This window comes from Aquila chrysaetos, chromosome 20, assembly GCF_900496995.4.
Source record: "Aquila chrysaetos chrysaetos chromosome 20, bAquChr1.4, whole genome shotgun sequence".
Lineage (NCBI taxonomy): Eukaryota > Metazoa > Chordata > Aves > Accipitriformes > Accipitridae > Aquila > Aquila chrysaetos.
In genome coordinates, this window is record NC_044023.1 from 4,514,486 (window position 1) to 4,529,208 (window position 14,723).

The 14,723-nt window shown below is 36.9% G+C and overlaps 1 protein-coding gene across 3 annotated transcripts in view; it reads left to right on the forward strand.

The window, feature by feature from the left end:
- Positions 1–14,723, forward strand: part of LOC115333254 (centromere protein P) — a 166,212-nt gene that overhangs the window by 52,783 nt on the left and 98,706 nt on the right. The window lies entirely within an intron of this gene.

Sequence of the window (14,723 nt, forward strand, 5' to 3'; positions counted from 1 at the left end):
AAAAAATTTGGAATTTCTAAATTTTAGCTAAAATGTTCATGCAATAAGTAAAGAAGTTAACCAGTAGCACTGAGGTGAATGGGACTGGCCTTGATCCTTATACTCACTGTTCTACTGTAAAAGATTTTTGGGTTTCTTTGGGTTTCTCCCCCCCCTTATAACAGTCCATATGAAGCCTAGAGAAAGGAAGGTTTAAAGGAAATCAAATGAAGCTAAGCTGTGCAAGTCGGAACTGAGAACTGTCATGGAAGCACGATCTTGCTAGAATTAGAAAATTCTTCAGCTGAGGTCTGGCCCTGCTATCAGATGTCTGAGAAAAAGCCTCAAGCTCAAAATCTTAAAATCCTCAGTTAACAACTTTGAAGGAATTCTGTGTTTTAGATAAGAATTGGTGATGTTAGTTTGCTACTCTAAATGATTGCACAGTAGAAAAGAGAAAGCATGATCAAATATAATGAGGAAGTTTGAATGTTGTAATTTGCTTCCCCACAAAGCCTGTGGGTTTCTGAAGTAAGAAACAGCCTTAGGCATGTATCATCTAGACTGGGCTGCACTTCAAAGTCAGACTGTAGGCACAGAAACTCTTTGCATCCTAATTTCTAGGTCTTAACTGGCAGTCCATGAACACTGCCAGCAGACCACCTGCAGCCTGTATGAGTCTCGTACATGATCTGCAAAGGCACTTATTTGGGCTTGTCATCGACAAAAGTAATCGATTATCAAGACTGTAGTGGCTGCTGGATTTATTTATCCTGTGCCAGAACTAATCTGAAAATTCAGTTAATGATGTGTAGCGCGCTCGGCAAATCAAGAAACTGAATTGCTTGATCTTGCAGAGCCTCCAGCCCAGCCAGAGCCCAGAGCACTCAGTTAATAATAGCTCTTACAGGCTTCATGTTATTCTGTTCCTCAGTGGAAAGTCGTTCTAGGAGCATGTCCCTGTGGGAATATGCATTTTTAAAGGTTGTGGAAAAGGGGCCATCAAATCACATCAACAATGCTGCAGTGCTGAGACAAGACCCAATCTGTTTAAAAAAGGAAAGGAAGACAGAGCTATGCCATGTGCGGAGCTTACTGTTGCCTCTGACCTGAACCTTGTTGTGTGGTCTCTACTTGTTTCCCATTTAGTAGGTGGTATTACAAGATCAAAACTCTGGCAACCCTCATCTTATGCAGTGTGTTTTATATGTGTTGCTTTGTTTTGCTAGGAGCTACTAGGAAGAACATGTTAAGCAACTGAAAACAGTTGAGTTTACAAAAAGTATTTTTGAAAAATAATTCCTAAGATTTGCTAGACTGTAGATTTTGCATATAGTGATCAAATGGTACTCTGAACTAACTTTCTTCATTGACTCTTCTAGTCAAAGGCACGTTGTGGTTGCTGGCTGATTTTTATCAGTCTGTTATAACTTGAGTATGCATGCTACAACCATGAATTTAAAAAGGAAATTAAAGATGTTTTTGTGTAGGTTTTATGGCTGTGTTTCAAGAATGTGCTCTTCAGGTGACCATGCAGTCCTAAAAGAATGAAAAAAACCCAGAAGTTGTCTTCTATTTTTTTCTAGAAAGCAGTGTAAGTTAGTGGGTATCCTAAGCCCTGTGGTGGATTCATTGGGTGCTTATTGTTGTTCTGAAATATAAACATATCTTTCCCTCTCATCCATGCTGTGGGATATGGAGGATTTTTTTCTCAGTATCTTCTCCATCTTTTCTACTTATGTGGATTTGCTGATTCTGAGTTGAATAACCTCCCCTCTCTTTTTGTTCTCCCTTCTTCCTAAGGATTCCTTACCTATTGAAACTGTTGAATTTTTCTCACCTTCTACTTTTTTGTATTTCTGTATTTTTCTTATTATATATTTTTAAAATATACTTCTTGTGTTTTTTCAAAAGCCCACACCTTTGAAGCATATTACTAGTTAACAAATGCACCTACATTTGTATCTCAAAGACGGATCATGGTGTAGAACAAATGACGGAGAAAGAGCAAGAGCTTATTGACCTTGTAACATGGCAATTAATATAATCCCACAGGCAATTGTTGAGTAACTGCTACTAATGAAGAGTAATACACTGAATTTTTAGCATCGAATACACTAGAAGCATCTATGCATCTAGAAGCAATACATTAGGAAGCCCTGATTTCAGTAGATCAGTTAAACACGTGCATGAACATGTGCAATGAACAATTTGTATTGCTTCAAAAGCAAAAGCTAAGTATCGAGCCTCCTGGCATGTTCAAATTTGTAATACTCAAGCTTTTTGAATGGAAGGGTGGCTGTGAGGTTTTTTGCTATGACAATATCAATTTGTAGTAATGGATAATTGGCTTTGAAAGACTAATAGAAGAGGAGGGTTGTAACTTTTTTCTGAATGTATTGCTGTGTCAGAAACTTTCGAAGATTGTAATACTATATTGGGAGGGGTTACTTTTTTTTTTGATGAATGGATTTTACTTTCTACAGTAGAGGCATTTAAATAGTCCTCATCATATAAAGTTTCTACTACCACAATAACAAGTAATCGTAGACAATTGATACTGGAATAATAAAATGAGTTTAAAATTCATGTAAGCAATAATATCTGTAGCATATAGTGTGTGGTTACTCTAAAATACCCTGGACTGTTGCATGAAATTATAAATCTCTTCTGAGGACAGTCACTGTTGTCAGCTGACATTTATATTTTTAGTAATTGAATAGTTGGTTTAAAAAATATACTTTGCGTTATACTTTGCATTTTTATACAGCCTACTTTGGTTGTTCCAAGACAGATGACTTTGGGCTGTATTTTCCTCCCATGTGGAGTTCTGGGATATTGCCTGCTTAATCAGAGATTGTATATCTGTGATTACACCAATATAAAATGGAAGTGTGTCGTGTCCCCAAGTTGGAGCGACTCAGGTTCGTGGATTTCCTTTGTCAGAATTAAGGTGAAACGACACCAGGGGAGTTCAAACAACAATCAACATTTATTCAACCTAGCTAACCTTGCCCAAGTACACGTAAACTTATCAATATGAACCTTGCAAAATGTCGTTAAGCCGCTGTTTGAGAAGGAAGGTATAGAAAAAGAAATGGAAAAAGGAACATGGAACTGTATCAGAAGGAGAGCCCTCCCGCTGAGTCACGAGGTTCAGAGCAGACCCCCTTGCTTTCTGGACTCCTTCTCAAAGAGGAGCCCCGGGGTGGTTAGATCCACTCCTAGTCTCAGACTTGGTCAACGGTTTATGTTTAAAAGGATGAGGTGTAGGAACTGTGGAAAAGAGAGAAGGAAGAGAGAGAAAGAGAGAAAGAAAGAGAGAAGAAAAGGGTTTCACCAGTCCTGGGTCCAGCGTTGGTCCAGCCAGTGTAGGGATCCAGTTCCGGAGGGCACACGCTGAGAACTCGTTCTCCCTTCTTTTATAGTGTGTTAGTCGATGGTCTCGACATGCGCAGTACCCATTCCCAGGGTTCTCTGGAATTGGTAGGTGAGCTGGGGGGGGTGGTTCATTGCGGAGTTGCCTCTCTTTTTCTGCTGGCATGACCACTTAAGATAGAAGCACAGTCCCATCTTCTGTGGGGCCTCCTCCTCCAGGCACATATGCTGTGCTCCTTCTCCTGGTCACTTAAGATAAGGAATTGCGGCTTTGGCGAAGTGCGGTCCCACGCTCCATGGGGCCCTCTCCTCCGGCCACATTGTCCTGTTCACAAAACTCCAGCATTTTTACAGAGGCCGTTTTCTCCACCAAAGTTCTTTAACGAATGTTTGAGACATTGACTATAATTTGTCAGACCATCACAAAGTGTCTGCCTGTTTTTGCAACCATAGTTTACTGGTACAAGTACATTCATTTTCTTGAGGCAGCATTAGCAATTGGACCTCAAACTTTAACATAGCCTTTATTCTGCCTGATTTGTGTCCTATGTAAAATTATATAGATGATCATAGTATATGACAGGTGTCTTGCGCTCATTTATGAAAGTAATAAACATTATAAATAAAACTAAAAGAACATACAGTGTTTTGTAATGGAGGAAAGTGAGAAGGGTAATATAGCTGAACGTAGAGTGCAGAGATCCTTGAGCAGTACAGTACCAATCCAAGTTGGTAAGTCCAAATAGAGTAGTACCCTTTGTACTTTTCCTTATTGCTTCTGTAATAGTTTATTCAGTGTTATTTATTTGAGATAGCATAAAATGACACTCTTTTTATAATTATAATTTTCAAAAAATATTAGTGTATCTTTCAGTTCTTTCACAGCTTAGGCGTGACCCTTGTGTCTTTAAAAAAAAAAAAAAAAAAGGAAGCAAAATCTGAGGACTGTCATCTTAATATGTGAAGTTGACTAGAAACTTGCTGCTCACTGGGAGAGCATTCTTAGCATCCACTTTAACTAACTTCATTCCTTGAGTCTATTTGAAAGCAGGCACTTCTACTCATTTATTTCAAACAGAACTACTAACTTCGATGTGGATAACTGATAGATGCCTAAAAGAGATAATGTGAATTCTACCCTATCTTAAAAATTTATATTAATACCTTATTCATTAGCTTTTTTTGTTCATTCATAGCTATGGACTTCATGCATTTTTGTTAAAAGAACTACAAAATGTGCCTGCAACTTCAGATTGTTACCGTGTTTGTATCCATCTGCAAATCATATGTTTATAGCCCAAAAAATAAGCTTTTTTTTTTTTTTTTTTTTTTAAGCACTTTCAGGCAAGGATAAGGAGTAGTTAGTTGTCTAAGTTATCTGCCAAAGAATTCCTGAATGATCATGCATAGGAAAATGTTTTGTATTAGCAGAAATTTTCCCCTTGTACGTGATGGAAAGTGCTTCCCCTTTACTCTTTTGAATGTGTTTAATAATGAAGGTCCTTACTTGTTTTTACAATGACTATAGAATGTGTTTCTTTCTGTGGTAGATGTATATACGTTTGGACATTTCCAGAGCAATAGATATTTACAACTCTCCTGCCTTGTGATGCAGAGGATTTTGCCAGGCAGCCTTTCAGCTCTCTCCAATAGTCTGGAAACTGGAGATCATCCTTAAACTGGTTCTTAGTTTTTATTATCCCTCTTTCTTCTAAAGAATAAATCCTCTCATTTTAGCATAAGACCTTGTAATGCTGGTATCACAGCCAGCATTACATTTATGGCCTGCAATACATTTTTTCTGCAGTCAGAATCTGTGACTTGGAAACTTTCGTAGAAACATCAAGTATTATTACACATCATTCATCTGTACCCTGGCATATTCTCTTATAAGGAAAGATATAATCTCTGTACCCTTTATTTCCTTCAGTTACTCTCCATTTTTATCTCCATTTTGTTTGGATTTTCTTTAATATTAACGCTGTTTGGGGAGAGAGACTTGTCCATTCACCTATATTCTGCCTGATACATAAAATGTGTCATTTGGTTTATGGCAAGTAATCAAATTGAAGTGTTTCTCTACTGTTTGAATAATTTGTGAGTCACAGCTGCTTCTTGGCAGAGCTGAGACAGGGTCTCATAGTTATTTTATCCAAACACTCTGTGGCAGGAAGTCTTCTGTTTCTTCTATCATTAGCCATTCTGAGAGTCTTGAAAGGCCTTATAGCTGCTTCTGGTGAGGACTTGAACATGGTTCACACTTAAAACAGCATTCATGTTAGCGGGTATTTTATCAGGGAGGATGAGTTGATCTAGGCATTGGTTACAGATCTTCTATGGTAATTAAGCAAGTGTCCTTGTTGCCCGATGTCATGCTTCTGACACCTGACTCTTGCCTTGTCCTGTCACTTCTTGAGAGTGGAGGTAATGCCTGCAACTATTTGTAGCCAAAATATAAACATACATAATGCTTTCTTTTTAAAAAAATAAATTTAAAAAAAAAAATCTGATTGGGTCTTGGTCAGGGGATGGCATGAAACCAGTGCTCTCAATTAATAGCTTGAACTCTATCAGCATTGAGCCAATAGTAGTAGCTGCCTTTAAAAATGTTAATATTCTATATGACTGCAAGACAGCTGTCCAAGACTCCCTTCACATCTTTGCCAAACACTGGGCTTATTGCTGAAAATTCTAAATAACTCTGTATGTTGGTAAAGCAGTCACAGAGAGATGACTAGTGTAATTACTTAGAACTGCTAATGGGTGAACTAGGTACTAGGTTTACCCACAATGAAATGTTTAAGGGGAAAGGTACTCTTTAGAAAAACAGAAAAGTTACTTTATAAAGCAGTTGCACATCTAACAGATGTGTTTTCCATGCTCACATTTTCTCCTCCTCTCAGGTTCCTGTGCATTCTGATTTTGGGAGGGAACTGTTAAAGTGGGAAGCATGTGTTACCCTTTCTGTTCTAAGCACAAAGCACAAGAAGAAGCAGTATGCATCTATAATACACAGGTACCGCTAAGACAAAGCATTCCTGAAACAGGAGTAATGAAATATTGCCTTATGTATGTATGATCCAATGGAACGTGCTCAAGGAAAACATCTCAAAGATTTTTAGTTAGTATGGTAAGAAACATTTTGGTTTTTTTAATGTTTGTGTTTATGGCTTTATCATAAATAATGATACAAGGGTTTTATAAAGAGTAACTACTTTTTTCCTTCCGTCTACTAGATGGAAGCAGTAAGAAGAACGTTGAAGATTGGTTTTAGATCAGACATAGTTTCTAATTTTCTGAAATAAAAGATTGTGGGTTTGACTTTTAGAAATTCAATCTGAATGCACTTTATTTAGCTTTGAACAGCAATATTGTTTGTTCCAGGAAGACCTTTTGGTCAAGAATTTTTTTTTTTTTTTTTTTTTTTTTTTTTTTTTTTTTTGACTAAGAGCCAAAATACCAAGAGATTATAGTACCAATGCATAATATCCTACAGATTTCACCTTGATTGTGATCTCAAGGAGAAGAGATAGTGGCCTATTGACCTCATACTAGCTTACACTGTTTTGTGTTCTGAAAAGTTTATTGCTATATTGTACAGGTAAATGCTAGTTTTTAACTGTGAACCTGACATGACAAATAAAGAATCTCTTGCAATGTTGCTTAAGGAAGTACTTTATGGGGTCTGACTATGATAGTGGTAGATGGAGGTTTCAGGTATGTTTTCTTCTGTGTAGCATCACAACAGACTTAATCTTCATATCAAATGTACCAAATTTACAGGCTACTATATAGGAACAGCATTTGTCAGGTAGAACATAGAACCATTAACTTTACTACCCAATTTAGGCAGATGTTTGCATGGAACATAGTTTCTAAAAGTCCTCTGATTCTTTCATCCAAAATTTATCATATTACATGAAGATTCTGGTGTTTGTTATTATAGGACAGTGTTAACGCAGTTAGGGAATATGGGGGCAAAGTATTATGCTGTTGTACTGATATTTACTTACTACTTCTGTATTTCTGAAAGTTATTTGACTTTCTTTTTCTATGTTAGTCATTTTATAAATGGAGTTAAATAAGTTCTTTGTCTTGTGAAATCTAGTATTTGGGGAAATAGAAAATACTGGAAATAATTTACAGGAGGGTAACATCTAAATGGAAATTGTTAGCTTAAAATATAAATGAAAAATATGCATTCCAAAAAGCTAAGTAAGCTTTCATGAAATTATTAATTTCTAGCTATTAAACACTAATTTTTTATTGAGCAAGTAATAATTATGCTGCATCACAGCATTGCTGCTGGAGAAATGAGTAGACAGTTGCTTTTATTATTCTTGCAGAATACTAGGTTATTGCACCACTTTCTGAATCTGAGCATCTACTCATCAGGTTAAAACATGAGTGGCTTCACTTTCTTCAGGCTAAAAAATTAGGGCCTATTACTGACGCATGAGTCACTCATTCAGTCTGTTCCTTCTTTCATCCTGTAGAATAGAAAGAAGCTAGAATAAGAGAGAGCTGACAGAACAAGGATAGTATGGTGTCTGGATGTTCTTCTAGGTGGCCTAAATAGGATATAAATTTAGGTAAAATACTATCTTTTAGAATGGCAAGCCAATTTTCTTTTCCACAAATGAGAAAGGAAGGAGTTAAGGTATTCTGTGAAGAGCACTTCTGTATGGAACATATTTTAATTGGTCTTTATATCTAAAAAGCACTTGGAAATAACACAGACTGAACAATTAAGAGGCAAGTGCATGCTTGTGTTGGTGACTTGCTCCTGCTCTGTCTCTCAGGAAATTTTACATCCTTTTGCAGCCAGTCAGCTAGAGGTTTTTTTCCATGCTTAACTTTCTTCTGAATATAATGAGAGAAGGTAACTCCTTAACAGTTACTGCAAGTGTAATTGTGAAGAGAGCATATTAATTTCAATATTGCTCCCCTTGACTCTGATAGAAACCTTTGTATAGGTGATGGGTAGTACATGCATGATGAATCTGGTATATGAAACATACTGCACAAGATGCATAGATGGTCTATATATATGTGGCTAATCTAATGCATCCAGGCTTGTTAAATTTACTGCTTATGCAAAGGGAGTTCGTGGCAAGACTTAGCTGTGTGTGGAAATGTGTGGGATTCTCATCAAAACTGCATCCACAGTGCTGCCGTTCCAGAAATCTTATTATAAGTCTTCAAATTTCTCCTGGACAAGAATTTGAGACAGAAAAAGTGTTCATGCATAGGAAAACCTGGCTGTATGGTATTCCCACTGCAATCATAGCAGCATAATGGTTAAATCCAGAATTGCATTGTTCATTTGAGTAGAACTGTTCATATTTTATATGAAGAACAGCAACAAGTCTGTTGGCAGCATGTTACGTTAGAGCTAATCTTTTATTGGCTAACACAAGCTTTGAGAAACATCCCACCTTGTTTCAAAATATTGATTAGTTTTGGAAATATTTTAAATATTGTGAAAGCCTTTCTGTTTATTTTATATACTTAACTGTCTTCCATCTCAGGTGATTCATTGACTACGCAGGGTAAATCTTAGATTTATCTTACCAGATAATTTTAGACAGTGGTATGTGATACGTGGCATTTGGAATTCGAGTCAGATTTTCATTTACTCCAGGGCTTTTCCATATGTTTCCTATTAGCAGCTTTGTTCTCAAACCTCTAGTCTCCCCAGAAAGGAGGAAAAAAAATACCCAAGAAACAATCTTAAATTCTAAATGTAGAGGAGGAAAAAAATAGGCTTCAGATCATGATTTCATTATTTTTAGTTTACCATTGCTTTTATTGTCATCCTAGTGTTAAATTCTGATCAAAATACAATGGAAATATTAATGTTTATTTTGTCTGTTGTGGTATACATTAGTTTTTCTGGATAAATAGTGCAATATTTTAACGAGCAATCTGCTCTTAAGACTGTGAAATAGTGAGCAGTGATGTTTGGTGGTATTCCTAATATTTTCATTTAAATTTTCTTCTTTTCTTTGAAACTATTGGGAAAAAAAGCTTATGTTACTAATTTTCTGTTTCTTGTTAGTCTGTCATTAAAAAAACAAACACTTGTGAAGTAGTGGTTTTTTTTTTGTTTTTTTTTTTTTAAATCAAGACAACAGGGGAAAATATCCAGAAACTTTGGGGAATGGAGGGAACAAATTGGCGTAGGTCAGGCTTGTAAAGTTGAGACCTCTTGTTTTCGTTCAACTTTACTGGGCAGGCTTCTCTGAGATATTTGAAGTTGTTTCAACAGATTTCAGTGAATGCAACTACTTGTAGCATTATTAGTGGTAAATATCAAAATATTACCTAGAGACGTAGCTCTGAAAGATGTAACTTTCTAGATTTAACTTAAACTTGAAAAGAAACATCATAAGATTAGTAAACAGCCAACTATGGTTGAACAAGTATGGTACTTATTTTAATGTGGTAATTGCTGTCTTTAAAAGCAGAAATCGCTTCTTAGGATGTAGGTAAATGCTTTTTGAAATTTTGTTAAAAGTTTCATAACAGTGAAGTTGTATCAGATTTCATAAGCATAACCTGTTTTAGGTAGCTGAACTATCTTACCACTTTACCAAACTAATATGAATGGTTAAAAACTTGCATATCTTAGTTTATATACTTTTTTCTCCTGGTCTAGTCTTGGGCATTTGCCTCACTTTTGGGAAATGCTGGTGCAGGAATTCTTGATGGAATGCTTGCTGATGTGAAACTTTCTGGAAGTTTCTACTATGGTTATAATAGCCAAACTTTCATCTCCTGATTTCCTAAGGGAAGGAAACTTTTTGTCCTTGTCACTTATCTCACCCAGTATCTTTTGATCCTCATTGCCCATTATAACCAAATTTGACACACAGAATAGAGGGAAATGTGTAGGTACTTTCTACAAACTTGTGAAAAATAGCAGCTGGAGAGAGGAAAGCGCTCCAAATTGGTACTGCAACGGAGGAAAAGACAGTTATAAATTCTCCTTCTGAGAGTAAGCAGCCAGGTGGCAAGACAAAACAGGTGTTGACTAACCCCTTGGCATACTTTTAGCTCTGTCATTTGGCAACCAAACAGGTGGTAGCTGTAGGAGAATATGCTGAGATATTGGTGCGAGGTAGAAACAAGCTGGAAAAACCTGAGACTTATAAGGCTCAAATCCATAGGAATCCAGGCTTCTGTAGCTTCCTTGTTCATGGAGTAACTTAATGACAACAACACAGGGAATGAAGAGATTGTCCTTCTAATGCAGCACAGGATATTGTTAGCTTTCTTGATGCAAGGGCATGTTGCTGGCTCACATTGAACTTGTCCACTTTGCTTTCTGCAAAGCTGCTTTCCAGCTAGGCTAACATTTACCAGTGCATGGGGTTATTCCTCCCCAGCTACAGGACTTTGCGCTTCCCTTTTTCAAACTGCATGAGGTTTCTGTTGGCCCCTTTGTCCAGCCTGTCGAGGTTGCTCAGTATGGCAGCACAATCCTCTGACGTATCAGCCGATCCTTCCACTTTTGTGTCATCAGCAAACTTCCTGAGAGTAATCTGCCCTATCATAAGGATCATTGATGAAGATGTTGAACAGAATTGGAGCCAATATTGACCCCTGGGGTACACCACTAGTTACTAGCCTCCAACTAGAATTCACTAGATAGCCACCCTCTGCTCCCTGTCGTTCAGCCATCCACTTCACTGTCTGCTCATCCAGCCCATACTTCATTATGCTTTTATGATTTCACAACTCTTTTTTTCCTAAGGATCAACACTTCTTTACCTTCTTTAACTTGTTTAGCAGCAAGAGAAAGCACCTAGATGATCTATGAGTTTCATACACTAGTCTGCAGACAACCAAGTAGTTGATTCTGAACCCATACTTCTAACCTATGGATATATTGCTGTGAAGGAAATAAAGAAGATACTGCATTGGGACTAATATCATTAAGGATATGAGGTGGAATGGGATTTTGTGATTGGAGATGGAGGGTTGCATGGCGTAGGCATCTTTACAGAACTATTCTTCATTAGGTGTCTTGTGTGCAGAACAAACATCTCAAACTGAAGTGGTTTGATTCTTCAAAATTTTGTTTTTGTTTGGCTTTTCAGTATGGATATGAAAGAAATCCTGTTTTATTGAATGTATGTTTTGATTTACGAGGTGTGTCCTTGACATGCCTGACGGTACAAGTTAAAATCGTGATTTGATAGTATTTTGTATTCTTCCAACTTTCAGTGTCATATTAAGTTTGCTGTTATTTGTCTGCTAATGTTGCGTATCTTCTACATGATTCTTTGTATTGCTGTGTTTTAAAGTACTGCATTAAGTAGGTTGATACTAGGGAAAGAGGAAGGGAGAAGACTCGAAGAAATAAGGTTATTTCATCCTTTGGCAAGTTAATGGTGTAGAGCAGGGCATAGAACTCAGTCTTTAGAAGTACTCAAATAGTACTTTAGTACTCAGGCTACTCAGCTTAATCAGTATTTGTGAAGTTTACTGGGCTATTACTGTGCAGTTACAGTCTTTGTTATTTATTCTTTAGAATTACTTTTCTTTCTATTGGTAACAATAGGCTGCCATCCTCTGGTGAATTTGTTAACTGTCTTGCAGGGACCTGACATTTTCAGAAGAGAGAAGCCCATTAAAGCAGAAAGCTTAGAAAGAATAAATACTAGGTTTTTTGTTAGAGGAATGTAGTTACTTGTACAAGGAATAAGTAATAAGACAAGACTCTCAGAAGGTTTTATATCAAATCTCTTTCTCCCTCTTTCCTTTTTCCATGACATTTGTGGAGAATGTAAAGATGGAGTTGATTTTTTGACAGTTTTTCTCCCCATCTGCTGATACTGAACTGCCTTGTTCTGTGGAAAGACCATTGAACACCAGTGTATTATCATTTGTTAGATTTTATTCTGTTAATTTCATTGCTGTCCATATTCAGAAATCATTGCTGAAACTGTGTAAGGCACATTTGGTATTGTGATGTCTGTATGTCATTGACATCCACTTGGGTTTATGTTAAAGTATGCCAAAGATACAAGGTGTGTAAATTATTGGTTATCATTACCCACAAATGCTAGCTGAAGAATGATATCTGAAAATAGTGGAGGGTCATTGAACTTTTTTTTTCTCGTAACAGACATCCTATGAATTTATGTGATGTGATATGGGAAATTACTGTCTTTTCTCTAAAAATAACTGTTACAGGAGACAGAATGAACCATTTGATACTTAACTGCCTCAATGCAAAATTGCCAATGTAGTTTAAGTCACAGATAAAGTTTTTTAAACTTCAAAGCTAGCTGAATTTGCCTTGAAGATGATGAAAAGCTAAGCAGTTGATAAAATCATTTGGAGTGTGAGAGTGGAGGTAGTATCTTCAAAATAGTGTTGCAGTTTCTTCTATGAATGTTATATGTATCTGTGTATGCTGACTGTAGAAAGACTTTATCAGTCTGAATGCATGGCAAAGAGGAAAGTGAGAAGGCAAGAGAATTTTTAAGGCTTTGGAAGGATAAGATCAAGACTATACAGTCTTCTATCTGTTAGGATTTTGCTACACTTTCACAAAGCTTTCCCATTATATTGACTTCAGCAGTGGACCTAAAATTTGGTTAAACTCTTACAAGAGTACCTGTAAAGAATTCTTAGGTTTAGAAGGTGTTAACCATGCTTTCTAGGGACTAGGACTGCTCTCCTAAAGCTGTGCCCCAAGGAAAGTTTCCGATGAGGTCCAAGGCAGAGGGACACTTTCTGGAGTCTCTATTAGGATTGTTAACTAGCCTCAGCCAAAACTCCTTGCCTTTGGAGACCAAAAAGCCCAGTGGCCGTTTTTCAGACATGTGCCTGGCGGTTAGTCTTAGGAACAAGGGCAGTTTGAACAAAAGCAAGAGGGATTTTATTTTTTCATGAGGCAACCTACTCACCTGTGGGCATTTGTTACGTTTGGAAATCTTATGCAAAATGCAGTTAAGATTTACTGAGAACATAGGTAATTGTTCCCAAGAGCCTCTTACTCCTTACTGCTGAGTAGGTTTATTAGCAGTGGCTTGGTTGAACTGGCCTGCTTTGTGGTAGAGGTGTCAGCTGACAAAAGGAAGCAGAAGTTGTTCTACATGTGTTCACACCTTAGTCCATCTTCTTAAATGTCTTAGTCTTGACAGGTGCAGCGTTTCTGTTGTCCATTGCATAAGTTTCAATTAGATAAGGAATTGTTTGCTTTCTCTTATGTTTCTTTTTAATCCTTACCACTAAATTAATGTAGAATAATGGACTATATTACACTGAGTTTATTCTTTTAGTTAAGCTGCAGCTTTTCTATTTGTTGTCCGTGCTGAATTGGTGTAACTAGTATAGCATGAATGTTTAAGAATACATTTAAACTAGCGATTCATATAAATGTAATTATTTTCTTTTTATTAGCATTGTACTTGCTCTTTGTTGTGCTTTCAACTGAAGGTTTGATTGAAGTCCACCTTTATCCCACTTACTCGAGGTGAAAACTGTTAATTCAGTATTCTACAAAGTAGATAAAAAGATTTGAAAATTTTCCTTCCATTTTTTATTCTTAACCTTCTTTAGGATTGAACTTCTTTTTGCTGCTATGTTGCTACTTGACTGCTCTTTTCCACTGGAAGTCCCTCTAATCTGTTTTGGCTCTTGATTACCCTCTGGTCACCTACAAATTTCCTGTCTCATCCTTTATTTCCCTTTCCTCTATCTTTTTGACAGTAAACTTTAAGCAGTGAACCCTTTGTGGAACATTAAGGACTTAAGCTTTCTAGCTGTTACTAGATAAGAATGGGCATTTATTTCAAATCTTCACTTTCTTCTTGGACAGTTAGTTGTTACTGACAATGCTTTGTCTCTCTGGTATGGGGTTATGAGCTGTTTGGTAGTATAAGGCAGGTAGCCTATCATTGAGGGAAGGCTGGTATTTCCCAGAGGGTATGAATGTGCACTTGGGCTGTTACCATGAAGTAGTAGGTGCTCCTGCTTGCGTATGAATGTAAAGATTTTCTGTGATGATGATTTACTCTAGGGTAAATGAGTAGTCTGTGTGGTGTGTTATTCTTAATGTAACTAGGCTGTTTCATTCTCAGTTACTTATTTCTGCTCTTGCTTTTTTCAACATTCTTTCATGCTCCACATAAATCTTGTAGAGGTGGCTTAAAGAAGTTGACTGTTTCCCTCTGTAGCCTTGTCAGATTTGTTACTGTTGGATTTAAAGTGCAACGTATAGAGAGGCTCAGACTGTGTCTTTTGCAGTAAAAGCTGGTATACATTCCTTGTATGAACTGTACATCAAGAGTTCTGTGTTTCCTGTGAGTGTAGTAACTAATTCCCTAGTGGAAAAATCTACTGAAGGT